The sequence below is a fragment of the Martes martes genome (genome assembly GCF_963455335.1).
Source record: "Martes martes genome assembly, chromosome: 8".
In the NCBI taxonomy this organism is placed as follows: Eukaryota; Metazoa; Chordata; class Mammalia; order Carnivora; family Mustelidae; genus Martes; species Martes martes.
Window position 1 is genome coordinate 14,458,307 of NC_137895.1, and position 25,541 is coordinate 14,483,847.

Consider the following 25,541-nt stretch of genomic DNA (forward strand, 5'->3'; position numbering starts at 1 on the left):
GCTTTATTGGGAAAAACAGTTAAACGAATTGGCCAGTCTATCCAAGCATTGCTGTAAGAATGCCATCAGCCAGATTCCATCCCATTCAACAAGATGTATTGAATTGAAACACACAATGAGCTGGGTGCTGGGAGGAAAAAGAAAAAAGTAAAACATGTCCTCTGTCCTCATGAAGTTTACAATCTGGTGGGGAAGACAAATAAGAAAATAACACATTCTGCTATCACATAGAATTAAAAAGAAGTGCAAGAATTCCAGGAGAGGCAAATTGCTACAGGAACATGGGGAGGGAGTGAACAATTCTGCTGTGAAGTATTAAAGAAGACTGCATGGACAAGGTTGCATTTGAGATGGAGCCACAGAAAAGCAAGAGAAATATCTGAGGACTTGACTAGGATGAGAGATTTGTCCAAGGAACCACAGGAAGCTGTGGTTTAGAATTAAGTTATCATAACACCTCCCATCAAATATAGAGCTCAAGGGTCATGTTTTCATTCGTTCAATTACAGAATATTTACTGAACCTCTCTTATGTGTAAGCATTGAGGTGCTAAGGATATGGTGGTGAATGAAATAGACTAGGGCCCTGCCCTCATGGAGCTTATATTCTAACAGAGGAGACAGAAAAGAAACATGTGGACAAATGAACAAGATAATTTCAGAGAGCATAGGCTTAAGAAGACTACTGTGGAGGCTTAATTCCTCTCCCAAGCTCTCCAAGTAGAATTTTGGTAGGAGTGGGCAAGAAGCTCAGAATATTCCAAAAATTTTCCTCCTCCTGGAGACACAAATAAAAAGAAAACATTCTTTGGCCTATCTCACAAAAGACTAGGTAGGAAGATAGGATTGCCTGGGGAGAGTGTAGAGGACTCATGATCACATCTAAAGCTGCCAGCATTAAGATTCCAGATAAAGAAAGACAAACCAGCAAAGAAGATCAAGGCCAGTGTGGGAGAAGAAAATCCAGGAGAGTATCCTATCATACAAGTCAAGAGTTCAAAGCATTTTCATGGAGGAGGACATGGCCCCTGAGTCAAAATGCTTTAGAGGGAAGAAGGAAGAAGAAAGAGAAGGTATTTGGGAGCCATTGATGATCTTAGAATAGCTCTTTCAGTGAAGCAGTAGGGACAGAGATGTCTTTGAGCTCACTGTCTTGCCTGGGCTAATTGTTAAAGGATCTGTTCTGGGCATGGCATGGGTATCATATGGGACCTGACACCCCACACTTTGAGAGATTTTGGAATAGACAGGAAATGTCTAGATAGGGGAAGGGACTCTGGACGTCCCCAGTGAGTCTGTGCTAGACTGGACGAGCCACAAAGGCCTGGACACCCCAGACATTTCCCCTACTTCATCACTACCCTGCCTTCCATTCTAGGTGCAAATTCCTGTTGGAACACAGCCTTGAGTCTCCTCAGCTCAGGCCGATGTCCGAAGATGCCTGTCCAATTGCCAAAGTAAACCCTCACTCCAACCACACCTGCTTTTCAACTCCTGGGAACCTCCTGCTTTCCTCTGAGGACTCGCCTTCTTTATAACACTAGAGCAGAACTGAGCTCTTAGTCATTCCGCTAACCATGGTTTACATCCCCTTGACTTTGACCATACTGTGTCTTCTGCAAGTTATGTGTATGGATATGTGCGTGTCCATAGATGCACACACATGCAAAACACTTCTGCAATGTTCTCTTCACTCAACAGATTTTATGGCATTTTTAAAAATTTTATTTTATTTTTTCAGTGTTCTAAGATTCATTGTTTATGCACCACCCTCAGTGCTCCATGCAATACGTGCCCTCCTTAATACCTACCAGGATCTTACGTCATTTTGATACAACTGTAAACCCCTCCTTCTAATGGTTTCAGAATATTCTTTGGTGTGTTTGAACCACAGTTTATTCAACCATTCTGCTACCAACAAGCCTCCCAAATCTTCTGTGAACAAGGGTACATCCTAGAATGTGTGTCTTACATACCAGTACATTTGGAAGTTTCTTATTCTCCTGGCACACTTCTACTCATTGTTCAAAAGTCATTTCAAGGATCTCTGCCTCTGAAAAGAGCATCATTGATGACCCAGAAAGAATGAATCCCTGCTCCTGTATTCTCAAGTTCCATATGCTTACAACTCTGCCATAGCATTTTCAGGAGTGTGTTGAAATTTCTAGTAAGTGTATTCGACAGGAAGCTACTTGAGCACTGGGACAGTGCTATTTATCTCTGAATCCCCTGAGACTAACACAATGCCTACCACAAGATATTTGTCTGATAAATATCTTATTGAATTAAATTGCAAGGAATTTGGACTTTTGAAACCAGACTGGCTGGAGTTTGAATCACCATGGTTCTATCATTTACTAACTGGGTCACTTAGCCTCTGAGCTTGTTTTCTCATCTGTATAAAGGGGAAAAATAATCCTTTACTGTGTATAGTTGATGGAAGGATAAAATGAGATCATGTAACACTCAGCCTGGCATACGGGTGGTGTTAAAAACGGATGCTATGATTGTCCCTGAAGAAGGACAGATTGAGACTGAGTTGGCACTGGGCCCTTTCCACACACCTTCAGGCTTTGCAGTTAGGGAAACTCCCTAAAACAATCTGACATTTCCCAGACAAATGCCCAGATAAATCTTGCAGGTGCCAAGCTGTCTGGGACCTGTTGCCTCTACCCATTCTCTAAGTACCAAATCACTAAGTCTCCAGGTGGAGATGACTGGTTTCTAATTCCCGTTACACACCTTGATCGACAAGCATTGTGGACATTCCGCAAAACTTCTCTCTAAGCCAACACACTGTGCTATGAAGGTGGAAGCCTTGGTGAGAGGCAATCAATATTGCTTTTGATACAGATGCAACTGGGGCAAGAGCTGGGGAGGGATACTCAGTGTAAATCTTTGTCTGGTGTCATCTAAGATACCTGTCATGTATTGATCCAGGTGAGGCTCTTTCCTTTTTTCTTTCCCTGTTTCATTCCATATTTTCCTCAGAGTCTAGTCTGGGGGCGTAAGAATGTCCTGGATCACTAATAAGGATTGATCACATAATGGCACTTTGGATTAGAGCTGAAGAACAGCTTGGGGACAAATATTTCCTTCTGCTGGACAATCCACCTCGGTCCTCATGGTACAGCAAGATCAGGTTACCTGGACACTGATTCAGTTTCTGGTCCTTCATGGGATTTCCAGGGCAGAGGAAACTTCTGCCCCCCTCACTTGATCCCTGTCTGTGGTCTTGCTTCTGCCCTCATCACTTGATGAAAACCCCATCACAGAGAGGTTTTCATCAAGTCTGCAGTAAGAATAAAAAGAATACAAGCAGGCAAGTAAATATGTCAGACTTCACTTAACTTAGCCATCTTTTTAGCTTAATACTCATAAATATGGCACCTTTGATCTCGGATTCCATAGCAACCTCCTTCCCTCAAAGCTGTGACTCATCTCTGCAGAGGGTGTCCTTGGGTGCAAGAGAAGAAATTTGATGTTCTGGAGCCAGGGCAAGGGTGCAGAATTGCATGAAGCACAATGTTTATAACATATCCAGTGTCTACCCAGCATACCAGACGCCAGCCATCATTTGGCCCCAGAATCACCCCAGACTCAGCCGCTGGACAATTCCAAGTGGCCACCCTGTGATGCCTGCAGAGAACATCGTAGGCACCTGTTCCTGGCTCTCCCCACTGGGGCACTCAGCGATAGGGTGCTTTCAGAGAAAAATTAAACGTTGTGCTAGGTGAGGGTTTCTTGGTGTTTGTCAGGTCTGGAAACTCTATGACAAGGCCTGCATATAATTTCTTGATAAAGAAACCAACCAACAAGATACTCTTTTCCACTAAGTACCCAGCTGGGCCAGGCCCCAAGCAGATTTCTCCAGCCCATTTGGACTCCAGCAAACCTGGAGTTCTCTTGCGACATTACAGGGTTTTGTTTGTTTGTTTGTTTGTTTTCCTCTGCCCCCAGTCTCTGGTGCAACCATATTTTTTAAATTTCTTACCTGAGATGGGAGGTCGGAATAGAGGAAAGGTAGCCTTAGGATTCAGAGAGACCTGTGTTCATAGTAGGATCTACTCCCTAAAGCTTTTGTGACAATTGAGATAATATATATGAAGCACCTATGAGTTGGGTTCCTGGCACCCAGGGAGGTCTCTGTCCAAGCTGGGGATGGTGTTGCTGCTGCTGATGAGAGTGAAACTCTTACTCAGCTATCACTTATTGATTATTGATTACTTAGGTTATGTACTGCATATACTCATATACGCATACAAATGCCACCATCCTTCTCTTCATGCAGCTCATTTCCACCATCCTAGCCACTCTTGGATAAAAGAGAATGATAAAACCAGAATCATTTTATGACATTGCTGTGACATCTCAAAGGGGTCCAGTAATTTCATTCCACTCATTGGAATGGCAAAGTCCTTGACCCTGTGTCTGTAGCCTCCATCATTTTTCCACTGAACAAATATTTTTTGTGAGTCTCCTGTGTGCCAGGCATTATTCTAGCAACTGGAATTCAACAGAGAACAATACAAACAAAGTCTGCAGTCATAGTGAGAATATTCTGGTGGGGAAGACAGTTGATAAATATGCAAACCATAGTCTAGTCTTTCTCTTAGGACCACTCTCTTTACAGGAACATCCCTTCCCAGCCCCCCACCCCAAACCCAGCTGCAGAACCATTCCTCAGGGACAAATGGGCTGCAGAGCTGACTTCATCAGAGCTCTAGGATACATTTCACAGCTTGGAGAGCTCAATCACTACTGAACCAGAAAGCTGGTATCCTCTTTGCCTCCCCTTTCTCCCTCCCCATCATCCCCGGAGCCAGCCTCTCCCCTCGCCCAGCATCCAAATCCCACTGCCACTGACAGTTTATTTAACCTTGGAATGTGTCCTGAGCTCAAGTGGCATGGTCAGACATGAGTTGTGGCAGGCTTGCTGTGGCTGCCTATGGACATTGCATTCAAAAGGGATAAGACCAAAGGCCATTGCTGAAACCCAGAAAAGAGATGGCAAGGATGTGATGATATGGTTCCTGACAGCTTCTGTAAGTTCTGATGGAGCTGTCACACTACCCAGCATCAACCAAGAGGGAGGGCAGTGATGAAATGATCATGACCAGATGCCAGACCGAGATTGGCCCACATGTCCTCACCATCTCTTCCCTGGGTTTCAGTGATAACCTTCCAGCCTTTGGTCTTATCCTCTTCAAACCCAATGTCCATAGGTAGCCACAGCAATCCTTCCAAAGCTCACCTCTGATCATGCCACCTTGGCTCAGTACTCATCAGGGACTCCTCCATGCCCCACAATGCTGTCCAGACTCCTTGGCACCATCCTGTCTGATTAGGCCCAAGCTCATTTCTCTAGCATCATATCATCTCTCCTCGACTTACACAGAGTAAAATCTTCAACCATATTGAACTTCTGGAGCTCAACTTCTTTCTCTCACCACCAAGCTTTTGCATGTGCAATTCCTTCTTTCTAGAACACCCTCACCCCTTGTTCATTTGACTAATCCCACCTCATCCTTGAACTCTCTGCTTAAACATTGCTTCCTCCAGAAAGCTTCCCTGGCTCCCCAAATCCTGAAGAGGTTCACCTGCCAGGATCTACACAGCACCTTGTGCCCCTCTATCATGGTGCTATATCATATTTGCCTGTTGGCTCACCTTCTTTCCCTACTAGATGGGGAACTCCTTAACTCAGGGGAAATCTTGTTTGGAATGTGGCATTCAGATTCAGTCATTTCATCCATGTGCAATGACAAATCACCCAGTGCTTTGCATCAAAACCCATGGTGGTGAGGGTCCTGTTTGGCCATATTGGGTGAGCAATCCTTGACTCATGCTACTGGGTCCCTTTCAGGAGGAGAGGACAATGATGAAGGAAAAACCACCTGGCTCATCCCTCTCCTTTTCTAACACAGTGTCCTATGTATAGAGATCTCTCCTCTCTTCTCTCTCCTTTACCAGCACTCAACACTTCATAGAGCACCCCCTTTCAGAAACATGACTCCCACTTTGCCAAAGAACATCCCACCTACCCTCAATCTCAAGAGATTTTGTTTGTTTTGCTAAACCTCCTCTACTTCCCTGGAGGGAAAAGGAGCATTTTTATTTTGTTTTTTTTATATCACCCAGCAGGAGATCCACATCAGACTCTTCATGGAGGTCCATTTTCCACCTCCTACTTACACACCATCCAGGCCCATAAAAGGGGCTGGGACCCAGCCTAGCCAAGTGATAAAACAGCCAGTCTCTTTTCTATGCCCACAGTAGTGTCAGGGGCCAACCAGTCTTGACCTGATAGGAGGGGACCCTCTCCACAAAGCTCTCTTTCTCTGGCCATTTCTGCATTATATAGAATTCCCAGGGAGGGGCCTTGGTCTGGCTCTTCAACCAAGGCCAAAGGGTTCCCCGGGCCCCACCCAGTTTCTCAATGTGGGAACCACCCAGCTGGCCGCCTCCCTGGCTGACAAGTTGCAGAAAGAAAAGGGCTCTTGAAAGTGGCTTTGAGTTCCCACGCAGGAAGGTGCCAGCTCGAGACAGCATGGCTTTGTGCTTGCCAGAATCTGTCTTCTTACCAGGCAGAGGGAAATCATGTCCTGTGAAGGCATCAGAAGGCCCTGTGAGGATGACAGGACCATCCCTGCCCCAAGCAACAAAGTGGAAACGTACCTGCTTTTAAGGGGAGAAGACTCCTGACCCAAAATATAACTCTGAGAAAGGCTCTTCCCAGCCTTCTCCAAGACAACCAAAATTTCTCTCAAATCCCAGACACCAGAGTTTCTCTACTTTGGTGGCTGTTCATTCAGAAAATAGCCTCAAACTAAAAAATACCATACATCTTAATTTTATCCCTAATCTACATATATTTAAAGATAGAGGTAGAGATCCTCATAGATGGGCAAGATACTGTGTATAATAGGGCTTATGAAGACCTTTTTTTGTAAGTGCAGCTCCTCAAGGGTCTACAGATTGCACTTTGCCTTCAGCCACTAGAAGACACAGGCTATGGCAAATGGGAGAATAAAGGCAAAGGAGAGTAGAAAATCCTAGACATTTGTTTGGACCTTCATCATCGTTATTTTTCTCTGTATAAACTGCTGCTCTCTAGAATTTTAGGCTCAAAGCCTCAGACAGTTCCCAATTTGTAAAGACTCATGGACATTTAGAACTTGTAAGGAACACACAAGATCATCCAGTCCAGCAGACTGATGATTCATGGTCCACCATATGTGTTTGAGTGTATGTGTGGGAGTGGGGGTGCAAGGTGTGTGAGAGTAAATATGTGTGAGTGAATGTGTCAATGTGTGTATGGGTAAGAGGATGTTTGTTTTTGTAGGGAATGGAAAGAAGACCTAGTGAGGATCTCCAACATCATAACCAACACCCCAAGAACCTCTAAATTTAAAAAAAAAAAAACTTTTTAAAACAAATTGAAAAGCAAATTCAGCCTAATTTAACCTCATCACTCTGCAAATGTGGAAACTGTGACCTGCTGAAGAAAGGGATATGCTAAATAGTTTTAAGTTTTCAGGGCTAGAAACCAGGTCTCCTGGCTTCCACCTGGTCCACCATAGTTTGCTCCATTACCAGCAGAATTACTCTCATTATTCTTGAACATCTATAGTGTTCATATAAGGGGTATGCTTTCCAGCTTCATCTTTTTAGAAAGTGTGCCCACTCACTTACTCCCTACTCCCCACTCCCTACACTTATCTCATTGCTCCAAATATTTAGCTCATCATTCACATACTCAGTTGTATAAAATTCAGTCTCCACATTGTATGAAGTACACACACACACACATTCTGCAGGAGCAGTTCTCTTGCACAGCATCGTTTCTGGCAAGACTGATTGGTCTCCAGGGAAAGCAGCTGAACCAAGATGGGCCAGTCAGGGTTCTTCCCTGAGAGTACTGACAACAGAATAGAGAAAGAGAGTCATCCCTTTCTGCTCTAAGCTGTGAAATTTGTGTTAAGTGTCAGTCTACAGCAACAGATTGAATATGAAATACAAAGGCTCCTGGGTGGCTCAGATGGTTGGTCATCTGCCTTTGGCTTAGGTCATGATTCCAGAGTCCTGGGATCAAGCCCCGTGTTGGGCTTCCTGCTCAGCAGGGAGCCTACTTCTCCTTTTCCCTCTGCATGCTGCTTCCCCTGCTTGTGCCTACCTTCTTTCTGTCAAATGAATAAATAAAATCTTTAAAAAAAAAAAAAGGAATCTGAAATACAGAGAAGTAGAGTTAAGAGACATGGAGAAACACTGTTTCCAGCTTTTCTAAGGCCCAGTTTCATCTCTGGGCATTCTGTAACTTGAATGTTTTAACTTCCCTTGGATTTTGTGAACCAGAACACTCTCCTTTGCACTTAAATTAATTGATTAAGGTGAGGTCTCCTCCCTCTGGTAACCCAAAGCCAAAGACAACAGTGTAACCATATCCCTTCAACCTTTTTGGCATTCACTCCACAAATCTCTGTTCTCCTTTTAATTAAATGTATTTTACTATAAAAACAGACAACACATGTAGAAGAGCTGTATTTAGTTCTAACTTGTAGGTTAGGAACAGGAGAACTTAGAATCACATAATAAAATAGAGGCAAAAGTAGAAATAAAACAAGTCTTCTGACTACCAATTTAGACTTTTTCAAAGAAATCATGATGATGTCTATTAATTGGTATGAGTAACAGAGAGCCAAAACATTATGCCTTAAAATATGACGAAGGCTTAATTTTCTTGTGCATTCAAGTCCAAAAGTAGGTAATCCACATCTTGATGGCTTTGCTCCATGAAGACCTGAGGACTCATTTCCTTCTGGCTTATTGCCTTCACTCCCTTCTTAGTTTCTTTATCTGCAAATTGTTGATATTGATGTATTATGGCCCAAGATGGCTGCTTCTGTCACTGCCATCACATCCGCATTTCAGCCAGCAGGAAGGAGAAAAAGCTGAAGAGGGAAAAAATGTCATCTCCCCCTTAAGGAAATTTCTCAGAGGCTATTATATGACACTTCCACTTAAATCTCACTTGCCAGAATATAGTCATCTGACCACGTCTAATCTGAAAGGAGCCTGGGAAATACATCCTTGAGTCTGGGAAGCAATATATATATCTATAAATTAATAGTTATTTAACAATGGAAGAAGAGGAGACTGGATATTAGAAAACAATGTGCCCACCATATTGTTATCATTTTTACTTTTAATAGTTCTGCCATTTTTCTAGTTGGTTACTCCAACTATTCCAAGTGGAAAGGGTGGTTTTCTCAGAACCTGTTCTCCTTTCACCACTGTCTTCTTTGCATTTAATGTTTATGACTCCAAACTAGTGGTTTGGAGTGAATGAACCTCATTTGGAGGTTGGGGCTAAATGGGTCTGTTAGAGAATTCTGGAACAGAACCTATGGTTCACTTTGTTTCTTTCCCAAAGAATTTTGGCCCTAACCCTAGCCAGCCTGCTGGCTCACAAGAGATGACAAGCTAGAAAGTGTGAATGACTCAGTTCCTATGCATGCTACTCCAACCCCCCATTTTATTAGAGAAATATCTTCTGACAGGACCTTCATAAGGGCAGATCTGATCCACTCATCATGTTTATTTATTCAACACATAGTTTTTGGAGGCAGGATGGTGGTTAAAAGGACTAGCCCTAGAGTCTAACTGCTTGGTTTCAAATCCCAGATCTATAAGCCTGGGGAAATTATTTAACCTTTCTATGACTTGGTATCCTTATCTGAAAAATAGAGATTTCTGTACCTGCCTCATAGGACTTTTGAGAAATTATAACAGGTAACCTAGGTCAGGCATGTAATAGTAAGAGCTCAGTAAATATCAGCTAGGGGCACCTGGGTGGCTCAGTCAGATAAGCATCTGCCCTTGGCTCAGGTCATGATCCCACAGTCCTGGAATGGAGCCCCATATCAGGCTCCCTGCTCAGCAGGGAGCCTGCTTCTCCCTCTCCTTCTGTCGGCCACTCCCCCTGCTTGTGTTCTCTCTCTCTCTCTCTCTGTGTCAAATAAGTAAATAAAATCTTTTTTTTTTTAAGTGCCAGCTATTTCAGCAAGTGCCTCCTAGATGTCAGGACTGTGCTAAGAGTGTGGGAAAAACAAGAGTGAGTCCTTGCAGTTATGTGGTTCCTAGAGACATAGGCACCACAAGCTTGGACCCACTCTGGTTTCAGTGGGGGCAATTGGCAGCAACATCTGAGCACTGAGGTCTTTTATGGAGCGAGAGCAAGATCCTGGAAGACAGAGGGGTCATGGGAAATAAAACACCCTACTACCTTTTCCTCTTCCCTGCCCTCCTCCTAAATAGATCACCTAGAGCGTTTTTGTGAACCGTGCATTGTGTTGGGATGGTCTTAATTCCATGCCCAGGGAGTCCCTTTATATCAGTTCTGCAAGGATCTTGATGCCTCCTTGAAATACTAGCAGCTTCCAGCAACACCAAAAGTCACAGAAAGGAAAGAAGGAAGGAGGGAGGGAGAAGAGACAAAACCAATTGTCATTTTCATTGAAAAGACAATAACAATTAACAATTCCACTTACACAGTGTCCCTTTTTTCCCACAGTACACAATTGATTACTTTTTTAAAGAGCTAATTTAGAATCTTGACATATACTTTATTTTCTGCATATTTGAGGTGATTTTCAAACTTTTATCTCATTACTCATTATAAAAATAGTATGTGCTCATATAGAATTCAAACACTAAAAAGGAATAAAAGTAAAAAGTAAATGGCACATACATATAGTAGAGTCACACCAAACATATTAAATATGCTCAGAGGAAAGAAAAATGAATAGAGACAGATAAGCATTTAAATAGTGCTGGAAGTTCCTACTTTCTCCTCAATGAACAAACACTTGAGAGGAGGCCCAAGAAGAGAGATGCATCCCCTTCCGCTCCTGCGGGAACTGATAACAATTAAGGGACATTTAGCATTTTACAACGAAGTGGGTAGTTCTCAGACAGCATAGGCCCTAAATACAGTCTAATAATTATTTTATCTGGTGGTCAATGGAAAGACAAAAAAAAAAATCTGTTCCAGTGTTGCAGGGAAACATTGAGAGGTGATGGAATTTTATATTGTCTTTTTTTAAATTAACATGTAATGTATTATTAGCCCCAAGGGTACAGGTCTGTGATATATTGCCTCTTATAGGTTATATTAGGATTTTTCAGAATAATTTTCACCACATGCATCATCTTGGTCTTATTCTCATACTTTAGAACCAAATTCATACAATATACAACCACTTCATCTCTTCGTTTTGCCTTCCCTTCCTTCCTTCCTTTCTTCTTTCCTTTCTTCCTTCCTTCCCTCCCTCCTCATGCCCTCCCTTCTTTCCTTTCTTCCATCATTCACCCTCCCTTCTCTTCTTTCTTCCATCATTCTTTCTTTAATATAAATGAGATAACGTCTTGCATACTATTTGGCAGTTTTCACCTAACAAATATCTTGACATATTTTCCATCAGCAAGGAGTTTTCTATAGAACTAAAGTTTATTAAACCAGCCCCTGCTGACAGTGCTACAAAGTGTACAAAGTCTTGGCACACATATCTTTGTATACTTGCTCAGGATTTTTGTAGGGTAAGTTCCTTGAAGTTCATTGTTGGGTCAAAGTGTGTGCACATTTTAATTTGCTAAATGACCAGTTGCCATATATATATATATATTATATATATATTATATATATATATATTATATATATATTTGTATTCCAGTGTGTATTCACTTTCTTGTGAATATGACTGCTCATGTCATTCATACATACATACATACATGTATGACATGAGCAGTCATATAAAGGCTCTAACTTGTTTTTATTTTATTTTATTTAGTTTTCTGGAAGAGAGTAGGTCAATCAAGGTGAAGGAAGGTGAAGGTCACGGGAAGCTTCTAAGAGGATATGACTGTTAAACCAAGCCTTGAAAGATGACCTGACTTTTCAACCCATGGCAAAGCACATTTCAGGCAGAAGCTGGAATATGAAGTCAAAGAGGCTCATGGAGCATGGCTGAGCAGTCCATTACATCTGGGCAAATCATTGGCCGTAGGTGGTCTATACCTTAGCTCTCATGACAGGCTCAGACACTTGACTAAAATGCACAAAAATATACAGATAAGCAGTTACATTCTTTTTTTTTTTTTTTAAAGAGAGAGCACAATGTGGGGGAGAGCAGAAGGAGAGAGACAAGCAGACACCCCACTGAGCAGGGAGTCCAATGCAGGGCTCCACCCCAGGACCTTGGGATCATAACGTGAGCTAAAGGCAGACCCTTAACTGACTGAGCCACCCAGGCACCCAAGCAGTTACATTCTAATGGGAGAAAACAGACAATCAACAGAACACAAAGCCAGCTACATGACATAATAAATGGTGATAAGTGCGATAGGAAATTAAGATCAGAGAAAAGGATAACGTGCCTGGGGAGAGGAGCAGGTTACAGTCTTCCATAGGTGATCAGGAAAGCCCTCACGAGAAGGTGATATTTAATAATGACCTGTAGGGGGTGAGGGAGTGAACTTTGCAGATTTCTGGGGAAGAAGCATTCCACAGAGGGAACAGAAGAAGGGCCCAAAGGTGGGAGAGATGCCGGTAGAGAGCAAGGAGGTTACATGACTGGAGCAGAGCCAGCACATGAGGGGAACAAGTGAGGGCTAAGGTCTTAGAGGCCCCAGGACTGGATACTGGCAGGCTCTGCAGCCATTATAAGGGTTGGGCTGCTTTTCAGAGTTAGCTGAGAAATGATTGGGAGGCTTTGAGCAGAGGGGTGACATGGTCTGACACATGGTTTAAACAGAGATCATTCCGACTAAAAGAGAGATGAGGGCCAAAAATGGGAAGACCAGTCCAGAAGTTGTGGGAATAATCCAGGCGAGTGATGATGGTGGCTTGGACCAAAGCAAGGCAGTGGGGTAGTAGAAAATGGTCAGATTATGGGTATATTTTGAAGGCAGAGCTTTTAGGACTTGCCCATGGCTTAGACATGAAATGTGAAAGATAAGGAGTCGGGACAACTGCAAGGTTTTGACCTGAGCAACTAGTGTGATTAAGCTGCCATTACCTGAGGTGGGGAGCACTTTCAGGGCAAGAATTTTGGATCTCAAATGTGTGATTCCTATTAAACACTGAAGTAGAGGTGTCCAGTAGGCCATCAGATACGTTAGAAGGAATTCAGGGAGAGGTCAGGGCTAGAAATATAAATAGATGAGTCATTAGCATGTAGATTGTTTTAAGACCCATTAGACTAGATGAGATCACTCAAGGAATGAGCACGGACAGAAAAAGAGAAGAGGTCAGAGAACTGACCCCGAGACACTTTAATGTTACAAAGTCAGGAAGGTAGAGACTAAGGGAGGTGGAATGTGGGAGGCCAAGCAAATCAAATGTTGGATAGACTATTGCTGCTAAGTCAAGAAAGATGAGGACAAAAACACTGTCCACTTGATTTTCCCTGGAACACAATGTATTACTTTTAACCAAGTGTTGGTCAAGCCTTCCTGGCCATGGATAGAAACCATAGTACTTTGCATATCAGCCCCCATGTACTGAGTAGATGGTTTCACTTCCATAGGAATATTTTATTTCCAAGTCCTAAGGTAGGATTCCTGACAGAAGGAAAAGCACATATCATGTGCAGGACACTAGACTTAAGAATGGGGTCAAGTGACCTGCGTTCTAGCCCTGGCCTACCATTTGCATCTTGGTGACCTTGAGACCACCTCTAGCTCTCAGCTTCTTCAAATGCAATATGGTGGGTGATAAGCAGAGGAGGCCTGACCAGGGGACCACTGAGGTGCTCTTCATATGTGCTACTCAAAGCTGTAATTCAAAGACACTTTCCTCTCTCTCAGTCCAGGCTGGCCACATAATTTGCAGGGTCACTTGTTCAAAATGCAGGAAAACTATGCCACTGAAGGTACTAAAACATAAAACTTTCCCTTTTTTCCATGGTCTCTCTAACTTGTCAGGGGTTTTTTTAAAATCTGCTATTCAGTATCATTCTAACTACAGATGTTAATTTTTAAATTATTAACATGAATATTAACCACTTGCTTTTAGATTGTGCAATGCCAACTTAAATGTAAATACAAGAGCATTTAGCTCATATGCAGAATCAATGAAATGACACAATTCATATTTCATAGCTTACACACGCATATGTATATATGTGGATGAATAGTGGAAATGCAACAAAAAGCTAACTCCACTGTTTTATTCCACTTCTCAATATGTATGCGTTCTACAAACAGTCTCTACTTTTGGCTGACTGATGAGTAAGGAAGGACTAGAAAAAGGAATTCTGGGTTTCCTTATCTTTTCCTTTCCTTCTATGTTATCATTTTCAGCAGAAGTTGCAGACCAGTAGGAAAGACTATGGGAGGATTTCTTGGTTGTTTTTCTTAGAACACCATTGTCTTCTTTCTGCATTGGAAGCAAGTGCCAGTTCACACAGCAAGCATGGCCTCTCAGGGCTGTCAGCACTCCCTACTTATTCAGCTGTAGATGTCACACACATAGCTTGCACTCACTTTGAGTCTCACTGAACTCCCATGCATCACAGGTCCACTGGGATTCTGTTCTCGTGTGGAATCAAGGAGGCTGTCTGTGAAGCAGATGGCAAGGAACAGCAGTGGACATGTGCATGCACATAGGCCCCTTTGCTCGTGTATGTGCTCCATTGTCACCACCTACTCTACACAAACTCAAAGGTGAGATTATTAAGAACTTCAGAGTGGACACAGTAGAGACTTAAACCAAACATGGAGCCCTTCTGAGCATGGGGCTCTGTGCACCTGCCCAGGACATACATCCAGGAAGCCCACCCTACTGTAAGTCTCCCTCTGCAAACACCATTATGGCACAGATCACACTGCCCATAAAGCTTGCATTGCCTTGGCTGTCTTCCCCCTTCAGACTACAAGGCATTTGGATCAGTTCTAGTACAGGGCATGATGCATACTAGGTATGTATCAAATGTTTGTGGGATGAGTATTACTGTAAGAACAAGTCATTCTCTAATACCTAGCCCAGGACCATGAGTGGGTTTTTTCTTTGACAGTTCCCATCTCCTCTCATTTTGTCCATTCACCATCTTCAGAAGCTCACAGTCTGAAGGGAGAATAGACATTGAAATAGAAAATTCATTCATCTATTCATGCCGTATGGGAGCAAGCACGGCTCCTGGGATATATCACATGTTCAATGAGTATTTGTCATGAGGAAGACACAGTAAAGTCAAATGGAGAAGGCAAATAATTCAGCACTGAAAATGGAGTCCATTGAGTTGTGTTACAGAAACTCATCGAAGACCCTATGGAGACACAAAGAAAGGACAGCTAACCCAGCCTCAGGCTTCCAGGACAGTTGCTCAGAAGAGGTATCTTCTAGAGGAGAATGTACCCTGAAAGGAAGGGCTTTCCAAGCTGAGCAAGCAGCCGATTGGAAGGCCCCAAGATATGCAACAATGTGGCTCTCTTGGGCACTTGTATACTGTTTTGCTGAGTGTGATGGGAGAGGCAGTGTGAGATGAGACTGGAGAGGAGCTTTCTTAGGACTTAGAACTCTGTAAAATAAATGCTATGGCAGTAGAACAAAGTGCTCTATAAGAACAAAAGAATGAGCTGCTTGTTTCTTATAAGGGCAATGACAGTTGGACTCAGTCTGATAGGTGAGTAAGAGTTTACCTCAGAGAAAAGTATGAATAGCATCCTAAATGAAGAGAATGGCCTGAAGTAATAAAAGTGCCCTTTGTCTTTAAGTAACGGTAAGAATTCAGTGTGGCTCAAATGGGGAGGGTCCTGAGATGCATAATAAAAATAATAGCTCACATGTATTGAGCATTTACTACGTGCCAGATATTGTGCTGTTGCTATTGAATTAACCCATTTCCTCTTTTTTTTTTTACACTTGATCTTAGCCAAAAGGCCGAGAAGCGATCCTCTTTTTTTTTTTTAAAGATTTTATTTATTTATTTGACACAGAGAGAGAGAGAGATCATAAGTAGGCAGAGAGGCAGGCAGAGGGGCGGGGGGCGGGGAAGCAGGCTCCCCGCTGAGCAGAGAGCCAGATGTGGGGCTTGATCCCAGGACCCTGGGATCATGACCTGAACAGAAGGCAGAGGCTTAATCCACTGAGCCACCCAGGCACCCCAGCCCATTTCCTCTTAATGACAGTCTTATGAAGGAGGTATTTCTATTATCCCCATTTTACAGATGGGGAAATTGGAAGGTTAAGTAACTTGGTCAAGGCCCCATAGCTAGTTAAGTGGCATATCTGGGAGTTGAGCCCAGGTCTGTGAGATTCCAAAGCACATGCTTTGAAATATTAGCCATCCTCTTCCCATCATTGTTTGGCAATCAAGTCGAAGCAGTCAGAGAGCTTTGGAGGAAAAGGGTGAGTTCAGTTTGGGGCATCCAGAGAAGACGCTGAGAAGGCAGCTATACATACGTGTTTGTAGCCCAGAAAAGATGAACAACTGTAGTGAAGATCTGGGAGTCATCAGCTAATTTCTAGGCGCTAAAACCATGAACATGGATGTGGGCTTAGGACAGAACTCTCTGCAGCTTGGACATTTGCGAGCCAGATGGGGAGCAAAGGATGCCGACAAGGAGAAATTAGAGAGGTAGGGAGGCAAAAATGAGCATGAAAACCCACACGCTACAGAGATAGCCAGTCAGACAAAGACTGCAAAATGGCCTGTAGGTTTTGCAAATGACCTCACAAGTGACCTTGTGCAGACCAGTTTCCTGAGACTGGTAGATAAGGGGAAAAGGACAATTGATAGATTTATAATGAGACTTAGTGCAACTTCTCAGTTTTTGCTATTCATGAAAAAAAAATTCATCCTTTGTCAAATACATTTCCTGATTTGGGGTACAGGAAAATGCAGTCACTGCATCAAGACGTCAGCTGTAACTTGGCTATGGGGTATTTGGCAAGCCACTTACTTCCCTTCTTGGGGCATCAGCTTCCTCATCTGTAGACAAAGGTACTGGAAGAGACATACTCCTAAGTTTTCTCCCGGATCCAAAATTCTATTCTCCTCCATTCCAGATGCTCTTTGGGGATGTCAGTGTTGATGAGGAAGGTGAAATAGCACTCAGGCACAGGGAAAGAGAAGGGCCCCCTTTAACTGCTACAGCTGCCCCATGGGGCCTGTTCCCTCTCGGTCTTGTTTGCTCCCCGGTCCTCCAAGGCGGCTGTTGGAGCCAATGATGAGAAACACATGTTTCTGGGCAGCCCTGGTGTTCCGCAGTGCCGCCAAGGGAGGGCAAAAAAGAAAAGGAAAAAAAAGAGAAAGGAAGGAAAGAAAAGAGCTTTGGTATTCTCAGCCTCCACAGACAATTCCCCCATTGATGTGCTGTGAGTCACGGCGGGCCGCCAGGCCATCGCGGTTTCTGAATCACTTCCTCCAAGAGGGGCTCTCCACTTGTTCCCCAGGCTGGCTTTGGCCAGGGCTGGAATGCAAGGAGGTTGGGCCCTTCAGAGTGCCTCTGACTGCTTTCCTCTTTACTGGAGCTCCAGCAGCAGAGGTGGAGGTGCCAGACGCCAGGACAGGGGGCCTCAATGGAAGGTGGCAAAGGAGCAGGTTGAACTTGCTTGTTCCAGCTAATGGACCCTATTTCAGTGCTAAAACTCATGCCTGCCTCCCTGGTTAGAGATGGAAGTGAAGTAAAAACCCAGATTAAAGGCCGTGGTTTTCTCCAACGGGCACCAGACTCACCAAGTTTTCCATCTTCTTGACCTTGATTCTCTGGCTAGGTGGACAAGCTGATCTCTTTTGAGCAGAGGTAGATGTAAAGTTGATCCTGGCCGTTCCTCCAACAACTAACATTAGTGTGTTTTGGACTGCATCTCTTGATCTCCCATCTTTCCAACTTCCATTTTTGAGGACAAGGATATTAATGGCCCAAGATGCCCTCACCTGGGTGATGGTATTCAAGTGAGAGTCTATTTTAAGTTCTTTCTTAGGATAAACTTCATTCATTCAACAAAGAGCTTTGTGCTTATTTTGAGCTAGATTTTGCATAGGCATCAGGGGTTCTGAGAGGAAATGAACATGGTCCTAGCTGGATCGAAGAGAAAGACTAATAAATCAACAATGGAAATTCAATATGGTAGGTGCTCTGGTGGAGGAGCACAGAGGAGATCATCAAACACAAACTTGGGGATGGGGAAGCTCAGGGAAGGCATCCAGAAAGATTTGTTGGATTGAATAAGGTGACATTTAGTACCCTTTTCCTTTGTCCGCCCACCATTGCTCCCCATTCCCCCAGGTTTTTCCAGAAGATCAGTACGTTCACTGAACACTGGTGAAGAAACCTCCTCTCAGCCCTTGTAGGAGATGAAGGGGTCTCTCTCCTCCACACCAACAGAGGGCACGGTTTCCCAATGACCTTGGCTGTTTGGGAAAATACTAGAATGCCGCCATCTTGTGGGCACGCTGAGCCATGTTCATTTTACAACTCTATGCTCCTGGGACCCTTATCAGAGATGGGTTGACCTGGAAGGAATGCCCAAAAGAGACAGGGTCTGGCATGGCTACTTATCTGATTGTACTTACAGGTGAAGGGTAAAAACAATACCTTTTAAGAAGTCAGCTGTGTCCACATGTAGCTGGCTGGTCTCCCCTTACAGAGGTAGCTTTGGACAAAAAGCTTCTTTAGAGCACACACCATGTCTTCATCTTCTCTGTGTCTGCCACAACTTCTACCAAAAGATCGGGAAAGTAATAAGTGCTCAGCTCATGGATGTTAGATGGAATCAGTCACTGTAAACAATCAGCCAGAATGATAGCAAGGGCTCTCTCTGCCTTGTACCACTGTGTTCCTAGCACCTAGCACAGTGCCTAGAGTTACAAAAACATGTTACACGAATCAGTGAAATCAGACACTTGAAAGTAAAGTTATAGAAACAACAAATGTTGTTTGCTGGAGAATAGAGACGTTGTCTATATTGTCTAGGAAAACCTCCTCTTTCTTGCGTGCAGCACAGAAAGGTACAATGATTTGCCCAAGGTCACACATCTAGTTTCAGAGCTGGGACTAGTGGGCATCACTCGTCACCTGACTTGCCACTATGGTTGCCTGGCCAGGTCAGCCCACGCTTACATGAGGAACAAAGCAAAGCAGCATATCTGTCTAGAGCAGACACTTGTCTATAATTACACTTGGTGGAAGAGCTTTCCAGTGAGAATTTCTGAAGTATCTTCATAAGGACTCCAATACTGGCCTGTACTCCTGGGGAAATAAGGAATCTAGCTAGTGTGCTGAATATAGAGGTAAAGGATGTCTGGCAATCCAAGGAATACAGAAATAGCTGAAATGCAGTCACTGGACACAGAGAATGTGATGCAGAAAGCGCCACAGCTCTACCATAGGGTCCACATGGGACCCTTGTCTCCCAGGAGAGCTCATGAAAAAACCCATGTCTTGATGGTGTATGGACTTGAGCTTCAGAGTGGGCAATGGATATCTAGATGAAGGAGCAGCCTGACCCACATGTAAGAACAAAGGGTCTGGCTATCTCTCCAGTACATCCCTAATGACCTCATTCTCTCCAGTTCACCCTCTGCCCTGTGCCACACTGGTTTTTCTAACAATTGCCTGCTTAGACTATCCATGGCCCCCCATTGCCAACAGGATAGAATCCAAATACCTTTGGCTTCCTTTTTCATCTGGCCCACTACACCTCTTTAACCATATGTTTCATCCCTTATCACCTATCCCTTCACACCTTGATCACCCTGCTTGCCTGTCTTGGGTAGGTTCCAGGCCTAGACTCACCACTTGTTACCACTGGGACCTTAAGGATGGATATCACTTACCTCTCCATGCCTCCATTTCCTCATCGGTAAAATGGAGATCCAAGTGCATCTACCAGACTGTGCCATTGTGAGAATTGATTGAACTGAATGTGAAGCTTCTAAACAGTGCCTAGCACATGTATGTTGTCAAAATATGTTAGGAATAGTTACTATTACTATCACTAAGTCCACCATGCTTCCTCATGCTCCCATCCCTTTGCAAATTCTACTTCCTATGCCTGAAAAGTCCTTCCCTGCCTTCTCCTTCAGATGGACAACAGCTAATCCTTCAAGAACCAGCTCAATGTGCCCTTTTTAACCACAGAGGAAGCTAATTGCACCCTCATCTTTGTATACAACCTACTGCGGGTTCATCAGAAATCCCATTGACACCCTGAAACTCCCCATCAGTCACATGGTGTAATGGCATCTATGGATCATGATGCCTCATGGATCAGATGGGTAACTCCATTGTCATTCTACAGGCTGTACAAATTACAAAGACCTTGACAAGCATGAAAGATGTGTATTTTTGTAATTTGAGAAGGAATGTCAGCTGCCCTGCTTCTGGCCTGCCAGGGCTGGATCAGCCTGTCCCTTGCTGTAGTGACCCAAGACCCAGCCTTCAGCAGTGACCTCTCCCTCTCATACACACTAGCTCGGTCTGCAGCCCGGGGTCACCCACGCTTCCTTCCCAGGCACTGGCAGCTCCTGGCCCACCCATCCAGGGAAGGCTGGGACTGGCTGTTAGCACAGGAAGACAGCTTCTCATCCACCTCCTTCTTCCAGTCCCCGCCCCCCACCCCCAGACTGGGAGCCACCTTGACTGCCCTCGTCTCCCCAGTAAGGTTCTGCCTTAACTTTTAAAAGTAAATTTTACTGTTTACCATAAAATGGAAAGGTCCTCTCCTGGCCCCCCACTCATTCTCCCTTGTTCCTCCCTCCTCCCCCACAGCTTGTTTTAGTGTCCTCAAAGCCATCTCAGGGCCTTTAACAACCCTTCCTTCATGCACTCATCAAGCATTGTGTGAAGCACTTACTCTCTGCAAGGCATTGTGGGAGGGCTGGAAGGAAGAAAGGGGTGGCAAACATGTGTTGAGGGTCTGCTCAATGCCAGCACCATGTCAGATACGTAGGTCACTCCCCTGAATTTGCACCTCTTGGGGTAGGTTTTGTTACATAATCCCCACTTCATTGCAGACACAGCTGAGATTAGGGAATTTACCTGAAGTGACACCACTACTCACTGGCAGAGATAAAATTTAAAACTTGCATCATTTCCCTAAACCATGCCTTCCTATAGCACATGGCACAGTAAGAGAGATGCATGCAATATATGGCAAAGAGGGGTCCAGAGCCCAGGGATATGCATTCTGAAGGCAGTGTCGGGTCAGATACTGTCTGTCAACTGTCATCACAAACACCCAAGACTGCTGTATTTCTCCTATATTCTTTAGCCCCAAACTTGCTGGAGAGAGCTACAGATCTGTCTATAATTTGAGTTATATGATGTCTCCCTGTTCTCTAAAGCAGATACTGGGCAACTGGGTGGCACCAAGAATGCTAGCAAAAACTTACGAAGAATGCATTACACATGAGAGTTTTACCTAGATGCTTTCTGTGCGCTGACTCAGTACAACAACCTGATAAAGTTAGTGCTATTATTATCATCATTTTCGTAATAAAGACACAGGTACAGAGAGTGAAGAAACTGGCCTAAGATTACACTGCTAGAAGTGGCTGAGCTGAGATGTGAGCCCGGAGAGGCTGGCTTTGGAGTTTGGGCTCTAAGGAGTTCACTGTGCTGCCTCTTAATGGTTTAAAATACAAATACTCTACAGATGGGGCACTCGTGTGCTGGACAGCATGCCAGATGCTAGAGATACAATGGCAAGCAATTATGCATGGTCCCTGCCCTCATGTAGCCCAGCCTCTCAAGGGGGAATCAGCTAGCTATAAGCCGGCAATTTCAATAGTTCAATCAGTGGCCTGGAGGCCAACAGGTGCAAGGTTATGAGTGGGCTCCAGATTCTGCCTGAGTTGGAATCTCTTTTCCTTCACTTCCCAGGGTTGTGGTCTTGGGCATGTTAGCAAACATCTCTGTGCCTCTGTACTGTCAGTATCTGTACCTCAGGGCATCACCTGGGAAGGATTAAATGAGATAATATGGAGAGATGGTTAACCTAGTGCAACATGCTACTTAGTTTTGATTCCTGATTCAGTCACTTCCTAGCTACATGACCTTGAGCGTTATTACCCCTCTGTGCCCCAGCTTCCTCATCTCTTGAGTGGGAATGATAGTATCTACCTCATAGGGTCATCATCAGAATAGAATGGGTTAATGTAAAATATGTAATCCATGAGCACTCGTTATAAAATAACTGTCATTAACAGTTGAATCTGTCCTCCCAGATATCACCAAGTGTTACCACTAAATCCACTATGCTTCCTGATGCTTCCATCTCTTTGCACATGCTCTTCCCTATACCTGGAATGCCCACCCCTACCTTCTCTCTCAGATAGACAACAGCTCATTCTTCAAGGTCCAGCTCAATACGCCCTTCTGCTGCCTCTCATAGCCCCTGCTGGGGAAGTTAATTATCTCACCTTTGCACATGTCCTTGCTTCCCCCACCCTCCCTCGTGCTCAGCAGACGTGGGGCTAAATGCTGAGGACTCTGTGACACTGCCTTCCTAATTCCACATTGAATCATGTTGCCTGGGATCAGAGATGACTGTTAGTGGACTATAAAATTTAGTAATGAACTTAAAAATGAGATGTCCTATGAGAGAGTTGTTAGAAACTCTCCCCAAATATAGGGCCTATCTATTATTGAATATGCAGTTTACTCTATATTTAATATTACTATTAGTCTATTGTGTGATGTTATTTATTGGCTGGTGCTGTAGAGCACGTGGATTTCTAATACCAAATCGTTTGTGTTCTGGTTGGGTGGCTTTTGTTTGTTTGTTCCTGAGACCCTAAAGAAAGAATTAAAACAGGTATCTAGCAGGAACTGAGAAACAATCTTACAACCCATCCTACATTCTGTCATGTATTCACGCTTGCCTCTCTCACTGGCACTGCCAACCTCACTGAGGTCTGCCTGGGTCAGACCAGTCTCTAACTGAATGTGAGTAGCCCCTGGCAGAAGGGTCACTTGGGCCTGGCGGCAACAACCTTCCTTAAGGAGAGCCCCAGCCACCTCTCCACTAACTTCCGACTCCCCCTCAGGCACTTATGGAGGCCTCTGCTTCCTTTCCATGTCACAGGAGAACAGAAGGCGTCTCCAGAGTGCCGAATCAGGCTCTCTTGGGCTGAGGCTGATAGAGCACAGGGAGACGGGGGCAGGGAGGATGCCTGTGAGGAGGTCTCTTCCCAGAAGTCCATCAGGCAGAAGTCCCCTCTCCCCCTCACCTTCCTCATCAGCTTTCTCCTCAACCCAGAGAGGTCCTCAGAAATGGCACTTTAACTCAGGAGATGCAGGCACCCAGCTTCTCACCAGCCCCTCCCTCTGCTTTTCTCTCTCTCCCTGTCCTCCTCCCATAGACCCTTGAGGTGGAGAAGGCCGACTTTATTTCCCCTCCTCTCTGGACTTCCCTATATCATGTCTTCCTCCCACGGGCATTTGCCCTTATGGTTCTGCCTAAAGAACAACTTATATACAACTAACTACAATATGAAGTAGAAAGTGGTAAATACCAGGAGATAAGGGACAGGCACTGAGACATTCCAAGGCATGGACCCCAGCCCCAGCACAGAGAAGCAAAACAGCTGAACAGGTAGGAGAGGGCCAGGCCTGGCATCTTGGGAGTGCAGGCTTTAAGCTGGATATTGATCTTCGACCGGGAGAGAGAGAGAGGCCGTTCCAAGATTGACACGGCAGGGTGAAGGCTCAAAGACAGGAAGTCATGAGGCAAGTTGTCCTGTTTGGATGGCATATGAAGGGGGAACATGAAGGGGACCAGGGGAAGATAAGGCTGGGGCCAGACCACAGGAGGCATTGAATATGGAGTCAAGGAACTTGATCGGGTGTCACTTGAGGAGGTCGCCAAGGACAGATTCATTTTTAAAATCAGGTAAGACTGGAACCAGGCTTCGAGAAGGTGAAAAGGTAGCAGAATGTGCAGGATGGAGTTGAGGCTGGGAGTAGAGTCCAGACAAAAAATAGGATGAAGGGGAATAGAATGGTAAGTTACGTGAAGGATATGAAACAGACAATAAACTTTAACCAATTTGGCCGGTCCAGACTGCTCCTAAGGGACTTACCTATTGGCTGTGACCAGTCTCTTCTCTAAGGCATGGGGCCAACAGGAGACATCTGGGCACTGTAGTCCCACACATGGGTCCCAGGAGCTGGCATTAAAACCAAGAAGGTCCTCTGCCTCTGTCCAGGTAAACAGTTTCTGGAAGAAGTCATGGTTGAAGCCAGGCAGGTAATAAAGGTCAGTGTTACTTGTTCACAGGAAAAACCTCTCTCTTACATTCCATGGGCCAGAGAGCAAGGGTGGAAAAAGAAGCTGGCAGGTGGAGACAGATGCATTTCCTGGACACTAACTCTAATCTTCAGGTGGTATTTGAAGATTAAAGAAAGTGAGCCTCAGGGATGTTGAGCAATTTTCTCAAGGTCACAAAGCTGGCAAATGGCAGAGTAAGAATATGCACCCTAGGCTTCCTGACCACATCCACTCGGTACACTGTCTTCTCCAAAACACGCTTCCCACCTCCTGACCCCCAGCCTTTCCCCCCTGCATCTCCTGATTGGAAGTTGTCTGCCATGGAGGAGCGAACTAAAATTGTCTCCTACTGGGAGACCTCCCACTAAAACATAGTGTCAGCCCAGTACCTGCAGACCGCGGGCCAGGATTTGGTTCTAAGTAGGGTCCCAGTATTTTTGTCTCAACTTGTTTTCTTACCTTCTTTTTCTTCTTTTTTTTTCTTTCTTACCTTGTTTTTTAAAGGAAAGAGGGAGAAAATGTAGGGCTGGGAAAAAGCAGTGGCGGGAAGGCAACTTGATAACTGATGATTTTCTGAGTGCTTCAGCCTGAAGGAAGCCAACAGCTGCAACATATTGGTTACATGGAAATCATTAAGTCATTCTGGGAAGGAATGACAAATGTGTGTGCCTGTGTATATATGGTAGACATGTGTTTACGTATGGAGTGAGGCACCCACAGAGAGAATTGCCTCAATGCTGCCTCTAGGCCAAGAGAAGAGAAGAGAAATTCAAATAAAGCCCCATTGCAGGAGATGATTCTGAAAATCAAATTCTTGTTTAACATGAAGCTTGAGCTTCAAACTTAAGAGGAAATCATTTCTTCCTTGACATCTAATCGGAGATGGACTCCCTTTAGCAAGAGGTGGCATAGTGGGGTAGCATCTGCCTGGACAGGATGTGAGGAGCCCTCTGTTGTGACTTCTTTGTCACTAACTAGAATGTGATCCTGAGGAACTTTCTGTCCTCTTTTGGGTCTCAGTTCCTCAAATATAAAGTGAGGGGTTTTGAAGAGATGGTCTCTGACATCACTTCCTGCTCTGACAGTCTGTCAGTGTGCAGTACATCCTTATAGCATAAATTCTGAGACTGAGCTACTGCTCTTAGAAAGAGCTGTCTGTCCCCTTCACTCCACCCAAAAAAGGGTTTCCTTAAGTAAAACCAGATTTTTATATAAATCTCATTTTGCCTAGTTGCATGTATCTGTTTACATTCACAATTACGTTA

General features: G+C 44.3%; 1 protein-coding gene across 1 annotated transcript in view; it reads left to right on the forward strand.

Annotated features, from left to right (window-relative positions):
• The window catches only part of SYN3 (synapsin III), a gene marked incomplete at both ends in the record, with an annotated part of 414,093 nt that overhangs the window by 277,664 nt on the left and 110,888 nt on the right, over nt 1-25,541 (forward strand). The gene's annotated exons all lie outside the window — the stretch shown is intronic.